This window comes from Aedes aegypti, chromosome 2, assembly GCF_002204515.2.
Source record: "Aedes aegypti strain LVP_AGWG chromosome 2, AaegL5.0 Primary Assembly, whole genome shotgun sequence".
NCBI lineage: Eukaryota > Metazoa > Arthropoda > Insecta > Diptera > Culicidae > Aedes > Aedes aegypti.
In genome coordinates this window covers 171,093,866-171,114,370 of record NC_035108.1, presented here as the reverse complement: position 1 = coordinate 171,114,370, position 20,505 = coordinate 171,093,866, and the positions used below count along the sequence as shown (strand labels likewise).

Sequence of the window (20,505 nt, the reverse complement as noted above, 5' to 3'; positions counted from 1 at the left end):
TGCCACGTCTGGCGTATGGTCAATTTCACCCACCATCGAATATCGGCAAGGATTGCTGTTCTTATTTTCGCACTTCTAGTAAAGCTAGAAACTTTCACCTAACCCGGCTATCTGGGGAGCACATGGGGTTTAGGCTCTGTGGTTATCACTTAACGGTTTATTACGGTATTCTACTCAACGGTCTACTGTGGATGCACGTCTCGAGTGTGGTAACAGAGAAAAAAAAGGGTAAAACAACTCTGTACCACGCCACTTTTCTTTGGCTGGGGCTACAAGTCCGATGTCCTCCTGGAACTACCTCATGGTATTAGGCGGCATCCACAAATTACGTAACGCTCTAGGGGGAGGGGGGGGAGTAGGCTCAAGCGTTACGGTCCATACAAAAATTTGAAATTTTTCATACAAAAAGCGTTACGGAGGGGGGGGGTCAAAAATTTCAAATTTTAGCGTTACGTAATAAATGGATGCCGCCTTACTTCACGAGGCAGAAAGCTTGTTGATGCTTCTACGCCTTTTCGTTACCTGTTGCTCTATTCGATCTGGCTGCAGTTTGTCTCTTCAACGTCACTCACATTTTGGGGCCGACCACATGCCTGGACCATGTGAGAATTTTTCGATGGATGCTGCTGTGTTTTGTTGGAGCGCTTGACTCAATTTTTCTGCTCATCATGCTCTAGGGGCGGACCGGACCGGTTGGATGCCGAGGTCGATCTTGCGATTCCAGTTGAGAGGTGATTTCCGGTTTGCAAGCGCCCCGACGACCCAAAGTCGGTGATACGCTCGCACTACTCAGAATAGCCCCCGACGGTGAATCTATCCTACTCCGACGAAAATTTCCCCGGCGGTGGAAGATCTTCCGAACCGATGCTATCCGGGCAGATGCCGAGGTTGATCCTGCGATTCCGGTGGAAGGAAACTTCCGGTTCACAGGTGGCTCGACGATCATTTGACGATGCTATTCCGCGATTTACTCAGCTAGTCCCCGGTGGAGAATCTAGCCTACTCCAACTCGATGGTGGTCGGCCAAGTGTCAGAGTCGGTTCTGCAATTCCGGTTGGAGGGTAACTTCCGGTTCACAGGCGCCTCGGCGACTTATTACCGGTACTACGTTACTCAGTCTAGTCCCCAACGGAGGATATAGCCTACTCCGATCGCGCCCGATGGTCTTCTCTCATCAACAGACTGACTTGTCGAGTGCCGAGGTCGATCCGACAATTCCGGTGAAAGGTTGGCTTCCGATTCATCAGCGCCCCGACGACCCGACGTCAAGCGCTGCTCTCTGCGTCTCGTTTCACTGTTCTTCTCGCCAGTTGCGCTGTAAATCAGACATTATTTGCACCACCATGTTGGTCATCATATTTCAAAGATCGGGAACGCTTATCATTCCGTCCAGAGTTGGGAAAAGATCTGAAATTCATACTACAGTAGGCAAGCGTAGCAAATCACAGTCAGCGGAGCCAGTGAAACTCACGCCTATTGCTGCTGTAAGCAAAATGCCTTGAAAATAGCAAAACACCCGTTGCTAAGGGCAATCCAAAACTAATGTAGAAAAATGTTCTGTTTCCCGCATTAACAGCCTTCAATGACACTACTGATATAGAAAATTCATGTACCCAACATAAGCTACTTGATGAGATTCACAATTTTGAACTACTGTATTAGAAGAGCCACGTGATTTTCGCAAAAATTTCAAGCCTACTACGATTACCATTCCCAACTCTGATTCCGTCTACCACACCTTCTACGCTGAAGTACTCACCAAAAGCAGCCGCCACCGTGTTTCGCACTATGTTGAACATGTTGTGGCGTTTCTTCAATCTCCATACACTCAGGACAGAATGGTAAAGACGCATAGCTGAATCGATGCAGATACTGCATGAAGCAGTCGTGACCTGACAAGAACTGTTTCAGGTAAAAGTTCACTTCTTCGTGCTCCCTGTTCACCCAGGCTGATAGATTCGAGATGAGCCTGTGTTCCTTTCTCGGAGGCATCCCATTCTTGCTGCCACTTAGCCTGCGAACGAATATATAGTCCGACGATATAGTCCTGTACGCGCTCATCACATCATTGTTTTTATCCTATTGCTCTCGATTAACTTGTCTGCAAAGAAGCACTTAGGGGGCCCAGATAGCGTCAGCGGTAAATGCACAGCTATTCAGCAATACTAAGCTGAGGGTCCTGGGTTCGAATCCGGTCGATGATCTTTTCGTAATGAAAATTCGACTTCTTAGGGTATAGAGTATCTTCGTACCTGCCAACAGGATATATCGTGAAGGTTCTAAATCCATACACCTAAGAAATGAATCTCAATCCGTCCACTCCATACAATACTCCTACTATTTGTATGAAGTGTATGGATTTCGAGCCTGTACGGATTTCAATCCCCCACTGTACACATGTTAAAATGGTCAGTTAGCAAAGAAAGCTCTCAGTTAATAACTGTGAAGGTGCTCATAAGAATACTAAGCCGAAAGAAGAATCTTTCTCTCAGTTTATAACTGTGGAAGTACTCATAAGAATACTAAGCTGAAAAGCTAAGCTAATACTAAGCTTTTGATGTTGAATCCAGAGACTGTTACCAATTAAAAGGACTAAGTAACCCTTAATTACCAAAACTATAAGCCTAGGATGAAAAAAAAAAAAATTATGCCAGGGTTCGGTTCGGTGGATCTTATCTCGTAACTCACTACGTTAAGGTGTTCTAACTGTGTAACGGGGCAAGATAATAAATTCTTCTTCTTCTTGGCATTAACGTCCTCACTGGGACAAAGCCTGCTTCTCAGCGTAGTGTTCTTTATGAGCACTTCCACAGTTATTAACTGAGAGCTTTCTTTGCCAAAGTTGCCATTTTCGCATTCGTATATCGTGTGGCAGGTACGATTATACTCTATGCCCAGGGAAGTCAAGGAAATTTCCTTTACGAAAAGATCCTGGACCGACCGGGAATTGAACCCGGACACCTTCAGCATGGCTTTGCTTTGTAGCCGCGGACTCTAACCGCTCGGCTAAGGAAGGCCCAAGATAATAAATTATCATGCTTTATTATTATTTAAACACAAAAATATGAAACACCATTTTTTTTGTAATGCCGAACAATGTGCTCATTCTGTCTTATTTGCCAAACAGCTTGCTTCAAATTCTGAACAGCATGAATAATTATGATTTGAATTGAGTCAAACGCAAATAAATTCTTCTGAGCTAGTTGTTACGACCTTGATCTACACGATCGTTACAACACAAGAGCCTAATGGCATAATGGACATTTCGCATAAAGCAGTTTTATACAAGAACAGGTAGCATTCAAAAGAAGGCATATAATTCTTATTATGCCCAATGTCCATTATGCCAAACGTCCGTATGCGGAACGTCCTTATGCGAAATGTCCCACCCCCACAACAAAAACGTGTTCTTGAAGATGTATTCAAGGCCTCGAAGCTATTTTTGTTCTAATTTTTTTCTTGAAATTTCAGAAAATTTTACGTTTACTGTCAAGTTTTCAACGATGTATGTTTTTTAGTTTTTGGGATTTTTTTTTTTTTGAAAATTAAAAATCATTCATTTTTAATCGGCACACACTGTTTCAAAAAAAAATACAGAGCTTTAAAAAAAAAAACATGAAAATATATAGAAAAATCCTAAAAACTAAAAAAAAATTATATATTTTCGCGCAAAAAATTTTTTTAGGTTTTTATTTTTTTCTGAATAGTTGAAATCTTAAGCTTTCATTCCATAAAAAAAGATTGGAAATCAGTTGAGCTGTTCAATACTTATGATATTTTTATAAATAAAAAATCTAATGCGCTGAGACCTACAGTATGTGCCGATGAAAAATGACTGATATTTTATTTTCAAAAAAACTAAAAACATACATCGCTGAAAATATTTTTTTTCACTTTCAAGAAAAACAAGAACAGCAATAGCCCCTTTTGTCCCAAGGCCTTCAAAACACAAAAAAACGGATTTTTTTAAAATTTTTAATGTAATTAAAATAATTTTTTTTGTGAAATTTTATATTTTTCTTGAAAATTCAAAATCTTTTTAGCTTTCATTTCGTCCAAGAAAATTGTTCAAAAGTTATAACTTATTTAAAAATAAAAATTTGCAAAATCGCGATTTTCCTGGTCACCCTATTTCGGAAATGGTCACCCTAATAAAACAAATCCAAAAACACGTGTATCCTTATTTCGGATAAGAAACAAAATAGCACATTTTCACGGAATTCGGTGACCCACTAGATCGGTTTTTCGTGGAATGGTTGAATATCAACATAAAAGTAGTGTGTGTGGGTTTGTGACAAAAATGCATTGTTCAATTAAAGCTTTATGGAATTTGAAAATGAAATATTGAAACCGGTGTAGATTGATCCATACTCAAATCTTAATCTGAGCTCTCACGTGAAAAGAATCTCATTAGAGAGCTGCTTTGCAAATCTTATGCTTCAGATTGTCATGCAAAATCACTCAATCATTCAAAGTTAGTTAAAATCAAAATCAGTTTTCCCATACAAAATCCCATGTTTGGGACTCTATATCTCAACTTCAGTCAGTCTTAATTCGCTAAAGTTGGAATGCCGAACTACTAATAACCTAAAAATATGCCTAAATACAATGAATTCGTAACATTGCAGTCATTTTTCAAATAGTCTCAAAGGATTGTTTAACTACTGTTAGTAATCGACAATTTCTGTTTCATTTAACTAAAAAACGCTAGGTCTGATCTACAATTTTGCGCATCTCCTGAAGTGGATAACTTCGTCAAACAAACCAACCACCCACAACCTACCGGTTTCAAAATTAATAAATAAAAGTCGAGTCTAGTATACGATACTGAAGATGGTCTTACAGTAGAAGTCATGTACTTAAAATATCAGTCGGTTACTTTCTTTCGAACAATCCTGTGAAACTCTTTGAAAAATGACTGCAATGTACATAATGAATTTTGTGCAGACAAAATTCAGGTTTTTTGTAGCTCGTTATTTATATTTCAACCTTTTCGTACTACTTAAAGCTGAGATACAGAGTCCCAAGCTTGGGAATTTTGTAAGGAAAAAATGCATTGACTACCAACTTTTTTCATTGATTGTATATGAATGTGTAATTTGATCAATTCATTACAACTTCAATAAGCGGAATCTAAGCCCAGTGGTGAGATGCCCAATCCACTTTAAAATTCAAATTTTACGATCTCTCAATATTAAATATGTTCTGATGTGTCCCGAACCTTTGATAAAAGAAATGCTATTTGGTCTGCAGTATGTTGCAGCTTGAGCACCACTGGGATAAGGTAACTACGAAGCGATGCGTTGAACGATTTTCACAGCCGGTGTGGAAGAAGACGACCGAATTGTAGCGTGGGTTTGTTTTTCAGTGGAAAGCATAACAAACATGATGCCAATCATGGATGGCAGAAAAAAGCAATCAAATGTAAATGTCAAAGGTTCTTCACTCAGATAATTGCTCAAAGGTATATGATATGTATGATTGTATTATCAAATAATTTTACTGTACGATATCTGAGCTGTTTTATTGAACAGAAAACACGTTCAAAGAGCTAGGTTCGAGCAATTTTTGAAGTCAATCAAAACGATTATTTCATCAATATGTGAGTCACCCTATGACCCATAGTGTTTCATAAACACAGGGAGAAATGATCACTTCTATAGCTCACCAAACATCGGAGCTGTGTCTTTCAGAAATAAAATAATTTCCATGTTTCGGCAACGTTACCTTCCACCCCGTCCAACTCATGTTGCACCTTTTCATCTTCCAAACTGTGCTCATTATCCGAACAGAAGATCTCGTTGGTGTTGGTGCATTATGCTTTTTTTTTTCATCTGCTCTCTGTCAAATCTTTCGGCTTGATAAAAATTAATGCTAGCACAGCATTATGCTACATTAGGATTATCGATGTGGTGGTGATGAGTCCTTACAATTCGTTATGCTGCAATAGCAACGCAAAACAAACCCATTTCACCACCACTACAGTCAGCGAGGTTTGTTTCCCACAAAAAAGACGGTTATACTCGACGAGGGAGAGTTCCTACCTGCCGAATCTCTCTGGAAGCTCTTATGTTGCTGAGATATGTTGTAGCGAGAGTAACGGGCCTGTGAAAAGAAAACGAGAAAAGCTTGAAATTATGCGTGTTTTTAGGCAAACATGCACGTACGCACACAGTAAACTTTTGATTATGCGGAATGACCGGAACGAAAGTTTGCAAAAAACAAATGCATCCCAATATATCATCTTAAAATTTATTCACCGGTAAAATTCTAAGCAGCTACGGTAAATGTAGTAGCTCTATTTAGTTTTATGAAACTATGATGATTGTGTTGCCTAGCACAAAACACTTTGATATAAGAAATAAATGTAATGTATGGAATGATACTAATGAAATAATTATTTATTTCATTATTTCAAATATTTGCTCGCATTCTTCGAATGTGTCCATACTCTGTTCACTACGGTATCCCAACATTTCACATTGGCACAAAACTTGGGAACTCAACCTCTAAATATTAGCTAAGGATGTTACAAACATCCTTTTTGTATGAGGTATGGGTAAGCTATGAAAAAAATACGTTTACGTTTGAATATTTGACACCGGTACATTCTTATTTCATTTGATCAAAAGTGGGTACTTTGAAATAGGGTCAGCTTGATAGTTCTCAGAAGTAAATCTGATTATTTTATCATTCTGTCTTTTATTTCTAAATGATTTTTCTTATTGTGTTCGAACCACACACTAATTTCTAACTTACCGATTACAGTTTAGGATTGTATTACGATATATTTTTAATGGGTCTATAATGTTACATATTTTCGATTGAACAAACATTACAAACACATTTTTCAGTACTTGTATACAATTATAATTGTAAATAGATTTCGATTAATTCTTGTGCTTTGATGTTGATTTTAACAATAATCAGAAATTTGTGGAATATAATTAAGCATATTTTGAACAAAGCTGATTAGAGCGACGATGGACGGTGTGCAGAACTGCGTAAAGATTTCAAGTGGGTTTATTCTACGACTAGCGTGAGGTGACAATTGTCGGTGTCGTATAGCGAGGTGACAATTCTCGACTCGAGTGAAATGACTCGCCGTGCAAATCAAATGGAGAGTCACTTCACTCGAGTCGAGCATTGTCACCTCGCTATACGACACCGATAATTGTCACCTCACGCCACTCGTAGAATAAACCCAAAGGTGATGGACTTTCGTGCCTGTTGTTCAACCTTGCGATATAGGGTGTCATGCGGAGAACTGGGTTTAACAGCCGTGGCAAGATTTTCAGGTCCAGTCAACTTGTTTGCTTTGCTGATGACATGGATATGATCGGAAATTGAAACGGTGGCAGGTATGTACATCCGCTTGAAACGCGAAGCAACAAGAACTTATGGTGAATGGGCCGAGAACAAAGAACATACTGGTGGGCGGAACCGATCGTGACAGTGCTCGCCTAGGATCCAGCGTTACGATTGACGGGGATTCCTTCGAGGTGGTATTTGAATGTACTACTAGGATCCTTGCTGACGGCGAATGACAATGTTAGCCGTGATATACGGAGAAGCATCATCTGTGGAAATCGTGCCTACTATGGGCCCAAGAAGAACCTGCGGTCAAAAAAGATTTGACCTCGCATCAAATGTACCATGTATAAAACGCTAAGGAGACCGGTGATCGTCTACGAACTTGAAACGTGGACTATGCTCGAGGAGTATTTGCGAGAACTCGGAGTGTTCGAACGTCGGGTGCTTAGGACGATCTTTAGCGGTGTACAGGAGAACGGTGCGTGGCGGCGAAGGATGAACTACGAGCTCGCTATGGACCGATGCACGAGTTCACTATTTGACGTTTGAGCGGTGCCGTGTCATTTACGTGACCATGACAATTAGTGAATTCGTCACCGCTCAAACGTCAAATAAGTGAACTCGTGCATTTGTCCATACTCTACGGCAAGGATGGAAATCTAGTGATCATGACAAAATAAATTATTCATCGCGGTTGTTCTTTATTCTGTGATCATAGCAACAACGATTAACCGTTGGTTGGCAAGTTATAATAAGAAACTACACAGAAAAAGCATTTTACCTATTTTTTGAGTTGACTTTACCCAAAATTAAGTATATCGATTATTCTCTCAACCCTAAATCTCTCGGTATTCTCTCTCTTCCCCATCAATGTTGTCAAAAATAGAGAGAGCTGCACCTACCCAATGGGGGTAGTTTGGCCCAATAAGCCAAACTTGGGTAAAATGCATTATTCTTATGCTTGGGTTGAATGAACTCAATTTTGCTTTGAATCAAACCAAATTTAAGTAAATTTTTCTTATGGCTTTAAAGGCATAGTACCTAATGGAGGCTTAAGAAATTTAGCCAAATTTGGGTTATTGGGCTCAACTACGGTTTTGCGTTGAAACAACTCAAATTTGAGTAGAACCACGTTGCCGTGTACGCTCCGCGAATAATGCATCATTCTGCATGTGTACTAACGATCAAATGTTCCCAAACCGAAATCATAATTTTTGGAAGATTTTTATGCTTTCACTCTAATATTTGACTCATGGTGAGAAATACTTGATCCGAAAGTTTATCGGGCATGGTTTGGGTGAAACTTAATGACGTGAATGTGTTCTGATTTAAGTTATTCGCCACATGTAACAATATCCGACAAACAGTTTGTCCCACGATAAACAGTGCATCAGATTCTCCATGTATCTGTAAAAAGCGCGCCTAATGAGGAGTTCCAATCATACTTTTTCAAGAGCGACTGCCCTCTTTGACCGTTCAAATACTATGTTGTTAGTCGCTAGAGACCATTTTTTTTTTCATCCTTGCTCTACGGTGAACCTAACATCACAGACTAACATCTTTAAAGTTGTAAAAGCTGGAAGAATGCGTTGGGCGGGGCATCTTGTAAGAATGCCGGACAATGACCCTTCAAAAATATTGCCTCCGACAGGTACAAGAAGCCAAGGAGCTCAGCGGACACAGTGTACTGACCAGGTGGTGCAAGATCTGGCGAGTGTGGGCCGCATTCGAGGATGGAGCTGCAAACCTAGTTGTACGGCGAGGAATTGTTGACGCGGTTACATTGTTGTAATGTTATAAGGAATGAATTTGAATTATTTCCGTAAAAGTACAGTGCGTTGCAAACCTTAAGGCGTTCAACATTATGTGGAATTTTCTGACTTAGACTAAGGCCCAATTTGTAAAAATAAGAAATTTAAGACCACATACAAGATCTACTATAACTAGACTGTCGAGGAAAAATGGAAAACTCTTTAAAACTGTATGGATAATAAAAGTTAGTTTAAAATTACCTTGAACATAATCCACAAAACTTGAATATAATGTTATTTTTTGAAAAAAGAGAGGATATCCTAAAACATTCACTCAATCGTTGGAAAAATAAATAATTCACAAAATTATTTTCCAACAGAGTACAGGGAATAGGCAAAATGATTAAGATAGGCAAAATTTTGCCCAAATTCAAATGCTTATAACTTTATGAAAAATGGATGAAATTGGATGCATCTGGAAGCAGTCTACGGCAAATTTGGTCCACTTTTAGGAACTTCCTTGGCCATGCATATTGGCCACTGGACACCGGAGATGTTCCGGATTTTCTGAGGTCATGTCCAAATGTCATTTTTTCTGTCACTTGTATTTTTGTGTGGTGTAAAGTTAGATAGATGTTTGCAATTTTCCTAGAAACTTGAACTAATAGAAAGTTGAATGCCACCGGACGCATTAAGATTGGTTGGAAATCTTCAGAAATATGAGCATTTCCGTAAAACTGGTTCCGGAAAGCATGGTCAGTCATGTTTGTATTTCCAATCATGTAAATATTATCCGGAGCTATATCCAAGTGGACATCAACCTTAAAAATAATGTTTCCTGCAGCGTATTCAGAACCATTAGATGCACAGACCACTCTATAGAAGTTCCAGGTGCCCTTTGGGAAGTGGTCAATTAGGAACATATCTGGAACTATATCAATATGGGCATCAAACTTCATGATTTTCAAAGGTTATGCTTTCCGAAGCATTTCCAGCACCACCGGCTGCCATGACCACTTTATAGTAGATTCCAGGTGCCATATTTCTGAAGATTTCCAACCAATCTTAATGCGTCCGGTGGCATTCAACTTCCTATTAGTTCTAGTTTCTAGGAAAATTGCAAACATCTATCTAACTTTACACCACACAAAAATACAAGCGACAGAAAAAATGACATTTGGACATGACCTCAGAAAATCCGGAACATCTCCGGTGTCCAGTGGCCAATATGCATGGCCAAGTAAGTTCCTAAAAGTGGACCAAATTTGCCGTCGACTGCTTCCAGATGCATCCAATTTCATTCATTTTTCATAAAGTTATAAGCATTTGAATTTGGGCAAAATTTTGCCTATCTCCTGTAGTTTCTCCAAACTCCTGTTCCTTGAACAAAGTGGTGAAACTCTAAAAGGTGCCGTAAAACGAGGTATCTTTGATAATGCGGGTAATTTTGATAGTGCGGGACTCGCAACATAACAAATAAAATAGCATAAATTCTGTTATTCAGTTCAGCAAAACTAACGCAAAAGTTAAATGTTTTAATATGAAACTTAATGTCACTCTGATTTAAATTGAGAGCATTTGAGATTTTATATATGCATATTGAAAATTTATGCGATACTATAAAGCTAAAACATATTTATTAGAACACTCAATTACAATTATTAATCACATCAGTACTTACAGCTTCGGTGTTTTCGTGCCAAAACAAGTTGGTTATTTTGCTGTTTTTTGTGATAATATTGCTAGTTGATCAACGATCAACAACAACAAAGCAGAGCCGAAAACATCCAAAATTGACAAACATGCAATCGAACGTAGTCCGACAAATGCTCAGGGGTTCGTATCACCATTCTCACGTAACATGTACATTACTTAAATTTTTATTTTTTTTTTTCGTTTGCCTTCTTGAAACGCTTGAAGTCATCCTCTAAAAAACATACAAAATTGTTTTGTCTTAAACTTTTGCGCGATGATTTGAATGACTCTTTTATTGATTTTTTTATAGTTTTCAGATTTTCCGCCAAAATAGAAGATTGCGATTCTAATGACACATTGATTTTAAATTTTGGTCGACGCAATGCTGAGGAAAAAATTAAGTAATCGTAACTTTATCAAACCAATAAATTTCAAAATGACCGATACACGCTATGTCTAAACCTGAGACAAGACTCGTGGAGACAGTCTTCTTTTTTCGCGATTGCTGAGTTTTTTTCTAATTTCACTCAATGTTTACATTAATCTTGCGCAAGCCGTTCAAGCTCTCACATAACCATCTTAGCAAAAAACTTTTGCGTTTGCATCATACTGAAGCATAAATGGCATTTTGAGTGACATTTCATGCCTGCAAACTTAGCATACATTTTAAATAACTAATCTTGTGTTTAGATTCCTCAGCATCTTCGGAAAAACTCCTCCACTGACTGAGGTTTTCAAAAAAGTTTGTTTTGAATACAATACTTTTCACTTTTTCAGCCATAAAAACGACGGGCTGCATTTGACGTTTTGTGACAGCGGAATCTGGGCTGCATATGACGTTGATATATTTCCTCTTCGCGAGTCTCTCTCAGCTCTAAACCAGCAGATTATAAAAATTGAATGTACCTCGGATTTTTTTCCGATAGAGTTCAGTATTTGGATTCTTCTCATCAGAATTAAAAAATGTTTTGCTATTTTTCATTGTAATAGGCTGTTTTTCAACACGCCAACCCGTCAAGGAATGGCCTACTTTCCCGAATTGTGATAGGAGTCTATTACTAAACTGAAAAGCGTTTGGTAATGACCCATTAAACAACGCATTTTAGTTGCGTAATGGTTCATTACGCAACGCTTTTCAGTAACGTAATGAAGCACATGTGATTCATATAACTATCATTCTTAGAAAAACGGAGAGAACTATGAATTTTTGTGCTTAAGATTTATGTCATTATCATTATTAGAACAAAATGGGAAGCTCAATAAACTGTTCTTCTTTTATTGAATATACAAATCATTTCTTTTATCAGTTCAAATGAGTATATTTTATAGAAAAATTATCTACCTATTTATTTTGGTTTAGTTATCAATATGGTCAAGTTATTAATTTGAATTGAGATTGGAACACTCGAGCTTTACAGGGTTGTTGTCCGGCATTCTTGCAACATGCCCTGCCCAACGTATCCTTCCTGCTTTAGCTACCTTCACGATACTGGGTTTGCCGTAGAGTTGAGCGAGCTCGTGGTTCATCCTTCGCCGCCACACGCCATTCTCCTGCACGCCGCCGAAGATCATCCTTAGCACTCGGCGTTCGAAACCCCCAAGAGCTTGCAAGTCCTTCTCGAGCATAGTCCACGTCTCATGCCCGTAGAGGGCTACCGGTCTTATGAGCGTTTTGTACATCGTGCATTTGGTGCGGGGGTGAATCTTTCTTGACCGCAGTATCTTCTGGAGCCCATAGTAGGCACGACTTCCACTGATGATGCGCCTTCGTATTTCCCGACTAACGTTGTTGTCAGCCGTCAACAAGGATCCGAGGTAGACGAACTCGTCCACCACCTCGAGAGTATCCCCGTCTATCATGATACTGCTATCCATCGTGATCTCTTCCTGATACTTTCGTAAGCCGCCTTCAAATCGATGAACAAATGGTGCGTAGGGACCTGGTACTCACGGCATTCCTGGGGAATTTGCCGCACGGAAAATATCTGGTCCGTTGTCGAGCAGCCGTCGATGAAACCTGCTTGATAACTATCCACGAATTCGTTTGGTATAGGTGATAGACGACGGAAGAGAATTGCACGATAATTTTCACACTCCAGTTTGTCGCCCTTTTTGTAGATAGGGCATATAACGCTTTGCTTCCACTACTCCGGTAGCTGTACCGTTTCCCAGATTCTGACTATCAGTCGATGCAGACAAGCGGGCAACCTGTCCGGGCCCATCTTGATGAGTTCGGCTCCGATACCATCCTTGCCAGCGGCCTTGTTGTTCTTGAGCTGTTGTATGGCATCCTTAACGTCACCCATTGTGGGAGATGCTTTGTTTCCACTGTCTGCTGTGCCGACGTAGCCATCGCCTTCGCTTCCTGAACTTCTGTGCCTGAGTTTTCTGCGCCATTCAGGTGTTTATCGTAGTGCTGCTTCCATCTTTTGATCACCTCGCGTCCGTCACAAAGCCTTTGCGGGATGTGTTGAGTTTCTGATAGAACTTCCACGTTTCTTGAGAACGGTACAGCAACTTCATCTCTTGGCATTCCACCTCTTCCAGGCTTCTTGTCCCGGAATAGGCGGGTTTGCTGTTTCCGCTTCAGTCTGTATCGTTCCACGTTTTGTCGCATACTGCAGCATTGCAGCCCGCGCAGCATTCTTCTTCTCTAAAACCTCCTGGCACTCTTCATCGAACCAATCGTTTCTTGAGCTCCGTTCCACATATCCGACAATGCTTTCGGCAGCGTCGTTAATGGCTGCTTTGACTGTCCTCCAGCAGTCCTCAAGAGGGGCCCTATCGAGCTCACCCTCATCCGGCCACGCTTCCTCAAGATGCTGCACGTACGCATTGACGACATCCGGTTGTTTCAGTCGCGTTAGATTGTACCGAGACGGGCGTCGGTACCGTACATCGTTGATGACAGGTATCTTTGGGCGCAGTTTCACCATCACCAGGTGGTGGTGGGAGTCAATGTTAGCTTCAGAAGTTCTTGATTAGATTGCTCCTATAGGAGACCAGCTAGGGCCACTTCTTCAACCGACTGTCGATCAATTGGAACATCAGAATCGGAATCACTCATTGTTTCGAAAAATGATGCTGTTCGGACGGTTTGAAAAATTGTGACAATTGCTCAGTACAACCTATAATGATGAGAATTTTTCGAACAAGGCTTCGGACGGCCATGAGCAGATTGATGAAGAATAGTTTTAAAATTAATCCTCAGGTAACCTTTCATGAAATTGCAAAAAATGTTATACGCAACTCGGTGCAGAACTCGATTTTTACTGCACTCGCCGTAATTATTCAACTCGGCAAGCCTCGTTGGATAATTGTACGACTCGTGTTGTGAAAATCTTCATTCTGCACCTTGTTGCATAAACTACTATTGGAAATAATTAAAATAAAATGGAACCACCCTGAGCAAACACAGCATAAGCTTTCTTCATCCTAGCGTGTACGAAATGAAAAGCTTCAAAAACATACTCCCAGCATAAAAAGAGAGAGAAAGGCCATCCACCAGGAGCGCGAGAGCCAAGCAATGTTCCAGGCAGGCAGCAACAGCTATCCAACGCATACATAACTACACCAGCGCCACACACCCATCCGAAGCATAAGACAACGGGCGGCGTCGGCTACAAGCGGTTTAGTTTATGTTTGAACGTTGTTTACTGTGGAACTCGATTCTCCCGCGGTGAAACTCAGTCGCTTTTGCCTTTCCCGATAGAGTCTCCTGTATCTACATATATGTTCCAACTGTAGTGTGTACTGTGCGTTCAGTGGAGGAAAACTCCGGCAATCGTTTTTGTTTTTTGGAAGGGGTTTCTCCGATTCGATTCTAATTTTCGGGACGAGTGACGCTTCCCTTTTTCGGGAATTGGGAGGGAATATCTTCGCCCGTAAGGATTCCTTCGTTTTTTCGACGAACGTGAGAAGTGAGGCGCAAGGATCTGCGAACGAAACAAGGGACGCAGAGCAACGAAAAGGATCTCTGAATTTGATGGAAGTGATGAAAAGTGTGCGTGTGTGAAAAATCGCCTGCTGCACTGTTTTTATGCGGATTTTGTTCGGGAAAGTTTCTTCAGGAGAGTGAAAACGAAATTTGGAGAATTATTTCACTTTTTTATCAATCACGAATCGATTACAAAGTGTGATAAGCAACTAGGATTATGTGTTTGTGATTTTTGATAAAACAGCTTATTGCGAAAATAGCATTCTGTATTCCATACTGATCGATTAGCGGACGAAATAGTGCGTAGTTGTCTTCCCATCTGGAGTTTTCAAGTGACGAATCGTTCACGTGGATAGTTGAAATCGCTAAGGATTACTCATCATAAGGACCGAAATTCACGACCGGTAAGTACAGAACAAAGGATTCGGTGAACCTAGTTGGCGTTGCTATGTAAAATAGTCACGAAATAGAAACAAGCCGGGTACGCTATTTCTCCATGGTGACCACTTACAAATGAGGAAAATAGTGTGAGAATGGGAGTGCGGCACCTAGGTATGGTGCAATGTGAGGTACAGTATGCGCAAATGGCGCGCGCGGGGATATGATTCGCCGATTCGTAAGCGACCCATTATGCCAAACAATATTTTTAAACATTCGGTAGCGTCTCAATTCTCGGTTGGAAACAATGAGCGAAAATGTAATGCGACGAAAAGAGAGAACTAGTGCAAAAGCGCAGAAAAAATGCATTTATCGATCGATACGAATGTCGATAATCTCCCTCGCATTTTCACTCACAGTTTGCGTTGGATAGTTAGGTTAATGAGGAGCGTGTTTCTAATATTTTTTTATTAAATTCTACAAAAAAAGAAATAAATTTATAATTTGGTGTAAGCGTAAGTGTTAATGAGATGTTTTATGTTTTTTTAGTAAACAAGAAAAAAAAGGTGAATTGATATTACGAAAACATTTGCAGTGAAATTTGATTTTTATAATCGGAAATATATCCAACCCTTATACCAGAACGAGATTTCTAGCCCTGGGTAAGCTTATTTCGCCACTGACGGCTTCACTTCTCTTCCGCAGGAAGTCTTCACTATAACTTTTTATTAAGTCATAAAAAACTATCCGGGGCATGGGATTCGATCACAGGTACTCGGCGTGAGAGGCGTGTGTTCTAACCATTACATTAGATCCGTCTAAATATTCCAAGGCTACTATCAGTCTCTTTTTAGAGGCTTGGTCTCTATTTTAATCCAAGTCTCTAAAAAGTATTTTTTGATGGTAGGTCTCTAAAATCTCTTTTTACACCAAAATGGTCTACAAAGTCACTATTTTCTTCTATATTTTTTCAATGAATCCTGGTGTATTATTCTAAAGAATTCAAAAACTCTTGCTTGAATTTATTTTCAGATTTTCCAGAGAATTATTCTAAAAATACTTTTTGGAGCTCCTACAGGAAGCCTACCGAAATATATTCTAGGAATTCGTTCAAAAACATCTCGAGAGAATTTTCAAAGAATAACAAGCGAGTTTATCGTGAATTCGCTCAAAGAAATCCAACACAACTACAGCCAGTAATTTCTTGAGGAATTACTCTGAAAATGTTCCCAAATATTATTCCTTGATTTTCTCCAGAAATGTTACCACCAATTCTTCCATCGATTACTCCAATAGTTACTCTAGCAGATCTTCTGAAGATTTCCACAGTTCTTACAACAAATTCCTCAATTATTTCTTTTAGGGTTTTTGAATGAAAATGAAGAAGTAAACGACGTGCTGTCTTCAACAAAGTTGTAGGTTTAAAGTACATCTACAACTTTGCCATATGCATCTTTATGGATAAATGTGGAACAAAAACTAAATGTAGAACTTATAATACATTTTACTATTAGTTGATAAACATTTATTCAAGTAGTAGGAATATAATTGTACTTTCATTATATCAATAATTTTCGAAACCTGCACAGTTTTTGGTAACCTTGGCTTCTTCAATGATGTTAGATTATTCCACCACTTCCACAGTTCCGTACCCCAGGACACTATTACACTGTGGGCGGTTTCCATACAGACTGGCGGCCAAAAATATGTTTTCCTTCTCATGTCGTATTTATGAGTATTGTGATACAAATTTGATGTTTTATTTTCAAAAACAAGTTTTCGAGACTAACTTTTGAAAAGGGCCTATAGCGAAATAATAAGTTTTGTTACTAATGATGCATATAAGCCATTTATGCGATTAACATAATGTGCAATATGGGCATTTATGTGCATCGTGTCATGGGCTGTGGGTTCGATTCCCGCTTCAGCCATTGAAACTCAGAAATTTTCTCGGCTTTGCCACTGGAGCATGGTTGTCCGTTGTCTAGTGTTAAGTTACAGCCTATGCAGCTAAATGGCTGAAGACGGTGTCCGTGTCTTTTTTATTTTCATTCTACGAGTGTATCAAATGGGGACTCACCTCATTTGAGTTGAGTTAAGGGTCCTAAAACCCTGTCCAAATTTTAGTGCCAACCCACACAAAGTCAAATAACAACCGCAGAGTGATAACAAGATATACATCATGAATTTATTTTGTTATTTTTTATTATCAATCCGAAGACTCTTGTTATCAACGAATCAAATCAAGAATGCCATCGACGGGCGAATGACGTCAAATGCTTCTTATCATAATTCGATATTTATAACTAATTGATAACATAATTAGTTACAAATAAAGGAAATCGGTTGTATAACATAACTTGTTATTAATCTGTTTCAAATGATAACAGAATGAGATATTGAAATGATATCTTTAGAAAAAACTTTTGTTATCACGTTTGTTATGTTGCCTGCTTATTCAACCAAAATGAAAACAAACTTAGTTATCGAATGCTTGTTATCGGATAACACAACATGTTATCTTTTTGTTACTCAACTTTGCTCGGGAAACGTTTTATTTTAGGCCAAAAATTTAAACCAAAATTTAGGCCAACATTTAAAAACACATTCAACACATGTTTATTCTATTTTTAAATGTTGGTTAAGTCCAAAAAACTTTTTTTAAATTCAATTTTGGAGACTGTTTCACACCTTTTAGTTTAAACTTATGCTATGGGTGTATTTTGATTTCCGTGTCGCTTCCAAGATGTCAGATAGCAACAACCCCAGTGTTAAAACTAAAACCCTGTGGCGTTTTTGACGACTAAGTGAACATCAAACATGATCAAAAGTGTCAAGGTTCATAGTTGGATACATTTTTATAATTGAAGTTTGAATATGATAAAGCTGTTATTTGAACGGGGAAATTGTTAAAGTAGTTGCAAGAACATGCCCTTTGGGATGGTACACAAATTATGTCACGCTAAATTTCAACTTTTTACCCCTTCTTCTTCCCTTTGACACGTTTTTCATATGAGTCTTCCTTTGTGTAAAGCTTGTCACGCTTTGCTTGACACCCAGTCGCAACTAACCCTGTTATTCCACATCATAATATCGAGTTACAGAACCGTAGTAAAAGTTGGTTTTCGTGACTATTTCGATGGTTTTTTGAACCACAATTGCACTGATTTTGTGCTCTAAGGTCTTGATATTCCTCACAAACGATTAGGTTTCTTAGTACCGATTCCTTTTGACGAGTACCAGCTCTACGACACTGTAACATTCAGTACCGGTAAAATACCGGTGCTGGAAGATCATTTTGTAATAAATATAAAGCATACAGCTTTGGACAAAAATTTGCAACTTTTTCAAATTCTTCAATAAACACAAGCTTGCTGAAACTTATTCATCATTCTCATGAACTCAACAAAATATAGCTTTGAATGATTATGAGTTAACAGTTTTTACTATATAACTCATGAAATCCTATATTTGAGGTTGAGTGTTGAAATTCAAGTTTTGACTGACGTGGTGCACCACATTCATTAAAACCTTTTAATCATTGACAGTTGACCGTTTCATAGGAAATTCGAAAAAGTTGCTGATGTATTGTGTAATATTGTATGTGATGCGGAAAATCTTTTCAAATGAATAATTCATGGATTTTGTTCATGTTATCAACTTGGCTTTCATTCATGAAATATGATTTAGGAATTCCAAGCATTTTCAATGTTTAATGTTTAAAATTCGAATGCATCAGATCTGGTTCTTTTTATATTCAAGTAATACAGGTCTGAATTACTTCAAATTCACGTGATTCATATCTGAATTACTTCATCAACCTTTTCTTCTTCTTTTTGGCATTACGTCATCGATGGGACAGAGCCTGCATCTCAGCTTAGTATTCTTATGAGCACTTCCACAGTTATTAACTGAAATTATTCTTTGCCGATGTTGCCATTTTCACATTCGTATATCGTGTGGTAGGTAAGATGATACTCTATGCCCAAGGAAGTCAAGGAAATTTCCATTACGAAAAGATCCTAGAACAACCGGGAATCGAACCCAGACACCTTCAGCATCCCGACTAAGAGTACATAACAAAATTATATCAGCACATGTTATTATGTTATAAGGTTTTTTCGAACATAGGTTGTTATAAACTTGATGCAGCATTTGGTTAAAATAACTAAAATTATAACAAAAGTGTATGAATAGTAACATAAACATAAAAAAATGTGTTTTAATTATATCAAAAACATATCAAACCAAGTTATGATGTTTGATACAAAGTATCAAAATTATAATACTGTTCGATATACGATATTATTGTCTATTATTGAAATGCATAAGTCACTATTTAGTTTTGTTATAAAGTTGATAAAAATTAACAAAAAAAATATCTTGAAGGGAAATAAAACACACTATGTTAAATTTTTGTTTTAATATGTTCTGTGGATAATGGAGCCCAACAAAATTATATCATAATATGATATGCATATCATATTCTGAAGAAATTTTATTATATTTTTGTTACAAGCCTATAGTCGGGATGGCTTTGATTGGTAACCGCAGACTTTACCACTAGACCAAGGCCCCTGAATTACTTCATATTCAAGCAATCAGGTCTGATCCATTTTGAGTTTGAGTGATTATTTTTTGTATAACTGCCAGTGATTCATGTCTTCCAAGCAGTTTTGGACTGATTTACTGCATTTTCTAATAACTCAGGTTTGATTCACTTCATGTTCAAATAATTTAAAACTGATTCACTTCATTTTCAAGAGATTCTGGATTGTTCTACTTGATTTTTAGCAAATCGTGTCTGATTCACTTCATAATTGATTGATTCAGGTTAAACATCATATTTATGACTTAAAGGTCTGAATCACTTCATATTCAACTGATTCAGTCCTCATTGACTTCGTTTTCCAGTAATTCAGGGTAAAATCATTGGTTATTCAAGATTCTAATTTTCTAATTTATGTAGGTCAAAAGATAAAATTCAATTGAAATCCTTAATTTTATTTGCTTACTAGCAGCACCTAGTGGAAACTTTTTGAATAGAAAGGTCTGTTTTCCGGATGTCCTTGACATCCTGAACAACTTTGCCGAAGACTCGAGCTATCTCATGTGAATCACAAGAAAGACTGAAATGAACACTTCAATCATTTTTACATACTTACTAGCGCAACCTAGTGCAGAACTAAACTGTTTGCTTCCGGATGTCATTGACTTTCTAAACAACTTTGTCGAAGACTCAGACTTTCTATCTCATCAGGATCATGGGATCATTTTATATGCTCGCTAGTGGCATACTTAGAACCAAGTTTTTTACCTTCCTGATGTCCTTGACACTTTGAGCAACTTTGCCGAAGATTCGAGTTTTCTATCTCATGTGCATCACAAGATAAACTTGCTTAAAATACCCAATTTTACATGCTCACTACC

General features: G+C 38.5%; 1 protein-coding gene across 1 annotated transcript in view; it reads left to right on the top strand.

The window, feature by feature from the left end:
• The first annotated feature begins 14,382 nt into the window (after positions 1-14,382).
• Positions 14,383-20,505, top strand: part of LOC5571711 (neurotactin) — a 166,753-nt gene continuing 160,630 nt past the window's right edge. The window contains exon 1 of the mRNA XM_001659807.2: positions 14,383-15,101. The gene's annotated coding sequence lies outside the window, so the exon portion shown is untranslated. The remainder of the gene's footprint in view (positions 15,102-20,505) is intronic.